The sequence below is a fragment of the Arachis ipaensis genome, chromosome B08 (genome assembly GCF_000816755.2).
Source record: "Arachis ipaensis cultivar K30076 chromosome B08, Araip1.1, whole genome shotgun sequence".
Lineage (NCBI taxonomy): Eukaryota > Viridiplantae > Streptophyta > Magnoliopsida > Fabales > Fabaceae > Arachis > Arachis ipaensis.
Genome location: NC_029792.2, coordinates 115,855,651 through 115,858,833, shown reverse-complemented (window position 1 = coordinate 115,858,833; position 3,183 = coordinate 115,855,651).

Below are 3,183 nucleotides of genomic sequence, written 5' to 3'. Positions count from 1 at the left end.
TTTACACCAATAGTTTGAACAGGTCCTTCTACTCTACCTTTTTTATAGATACCAAAATGTCTTAGGTAAATATCACTCGATATTTTAATTTACCTATACTCAAATAAAATTCTTGCTATTTTAAAATATCGAAATTTTTTATAGGTATCTTCATTACCATCCAAAAAGGAGACGAAAGTGTAATTCCTAGCCATTCAGAGTACCTTTTGCAAGCTCATTTTCTTATCTTTACCTCAAATATCCACCTTACAACACGTTACATTTGTTATTATTAGTTATTATATATCACAAAATAGACTTAAAAAATAAAATTTTCTAATACTTTTCTCTTGTTGAAGGTGCGCAAAGAAAGTGTGAGAACAGAACAATAGTGAAAACAGTTTACACTGTTACAACAATCAGATATATATATTGTTCATCTAACCAACTGAATTAGAATAATTAGGAGCTAACTAAAAATTCTGTTATAGGCTACTTGTCTAACTAACTTGTTGCTACAACTAATGAATCAATTAACTAATTGCTAAGCTAGTACATCAAGTAACACCCTCTTTCAAGTTAGGAGTGTGTAAGTTGACCAGTCCTAACTTGCCAAAGAGTGTGGAGAACATGGCCGGAGGCAGCGGTTTGGTCAGGATGTCCGCAACCTGTTCAATGGTAGAGATGGAAAGAAAATAAATAAGACCTTCTTGGAACTTGTCGCGTACAATGTGGCAATCGGCTTCTATGTACTTCGTGCGCTTGTGGAACACCAGGTTGGAGGCGATGTGAATTGCAAATTGGCTGTCACAGTAGGTGTTAATGGGCTTGGTGAGAGGCATTCTCAAGTCATTCAAAAACTGAGCCAAATAGCCTCCTTAGTAGCAGCGGCAAGCGCTCGATATTTAGCTTCGGCTAAACTGCAAGCAACTGTCACTTGCTTTTTGCTCTTCCATGAAACCAGGACAGTGCCGATGTAGAAGCAGTAGGCTGTCACAGATCTTCTTGAATCATGACATGCCGCCCAATCGGAATCAGAAATCTAGTGACACAGAGATCAGAGGTGGCTGAGAACACTATGCTAGTGGCAGGTGAAGCTTTGATGTATCTGAGGATTTGATGGACAGCACTGAGGTGAAAAGTAGTGGGGTGGTCAAGGTATTAACTCAACTTTCCAATAGCAGAGCTAATGTCAGGTCAGGTGTTGGTCAAATAGAGCAATTTGCCAACTAACCTTCGATATTCTATAGAATCTGAGAGGGGAACGCCTTCAGTTTTGCTGAGTTTGGTACTGTAGTCCATAGGGGTAGAAGCAGGCTTGCAGTTCTCAAAACCACCATCCTTCAAGATGTCCATAGCATACTTTCTTTGATTAAGAAGAATGCCCTCTTTTGATCGCGCAACCTCCATCCCAATAAAGAATTTCAAATCTCCAATGTCCTCGATTTTGAACCTATCATCCAAGACTATTTTGACAGCATTAATTGCTCCCAAATCATTTCCAGCCAATATCAAATCGTCAACGTAAACCAACAATGTGGTGAATCCAAATTCAGTTTGCTTAGTAAACAAACTATAATCAGCCTTTGACTGAACAAAACCCAACTCAACCAGAACAGATTTGAGCTTTGTATTCCACTGTCGACTTGCTTGTTTTAGACCATAAAGCAACTTTTTAAGCTTGCACACTTGGCCAGCTTTGACGTCCAACCCTTGAGGTGGTTTCATGTACACCTCCTCATCCAAATCGCCATGCAAGAATGCGGTATTGACATCAATTTGCTTGAGGAATCATCCCTTTGCTGCAGCCACAGCCAAGACAACTCTCAAGCTACACAACTTCATCACAGGGCTAAATGTGTCCCGATAATTAATCCCAGGGACTTGGGTGAATCCCTTTGCCACTAATCGTGCCTTGTAGCGTTCAATGCTGCCATCAGAGTTGTATTACACTTTGAAAACCCACTTGTTGCCAATTGCCTTCTTGCCGGGTGGAAGTGAAGTGAGCTTCCAAGTTTGACTTTTCTCAAGAGCTTGGAGTTCATTCTTAATAGCATCAACCCAACAAGATTGAGCAATTGCTTCACTGTAGTGCTTGGGTTCAATGTTAGAAGATATGGCTAGAAAATATGTAGTATGTGATGCAGAAAATTTTTCATATGACAAATAATTGGATAAAAGGTACCTTTCAGATTTTCGAAGTGGAAGCCGAGGAGTGGTAGTATTTAGACAATGATAGTCTTGCAAATGTAATGGTGCTCTGCGAATTCTTGTTTATTTTCTTAACAGGGACAGTGGTGATGCATGTTGAGGTGCAAGTGTGTGATTTTGTGACATATTTGTTTGATTAGGTGATGGAGATTGAATTGGTAGTGTATGTGCTTAATTGAAATTTTGTGGGGCATCATTATTATTGTTGGAAGTTTCAGTGTGTGAGTTGGATGCATGTGATGCTTGATGATTAGTGTGTGCTGTGTGAGGTTGAAGAATGATGTCAAAGGGGTTAGTTTTGAATTGAATAGAAGATGCAGTATGTGTGCTTTGGTTAGGGTGTGTGCTTAAGTATGGAAAATGATCTTCATAGAAGGAAACATCTCTTGAAGTAAAGATCACTACAACAAATATGGCCTTTAGCAACGCCAAATTTCGCAACGCCTTAAAACCGTTCTCTTAGATAGGTTTAGACAACGGTTTTTTAAAGTGTTACTGTTGAATTCAGTTTTTCATCAATTTCTAGCAACAAAATAAAACCGTTCTCTTTGACTATTTTAAAGAACGGTTTTATAACCGTTATCATGATTTGGCTTTAAACAACGGTTTTTTATTGTTGTTTAAAGAATTGTACAAAAGAAACGCATTAAAACCGTTGCCGAAATGCTACACTTTAAAACCGTTCCATTAGATGGTCTTAGACAACGGTTTTTACAGTGTTGTTGTTGAAGTTCATTTTTTCATTATGCTATAGTAACAAAATAAAACCGTTCTCTTTGACTATTTTAAAGAACGGTTTTACAACCATTACAACAATTGTTTATAAAACAACTATTTTTTAATATTATTTAAATAATTATACAAATTAAATAATACCAATAAAAATAATTTCAGATAATCATATAAATATAAACTATTTTTTCTATAAATACTGAATTTATAAAATACTCAAAAACTATTGTTATAAATAAATAACAAATATTATTTTAAAAA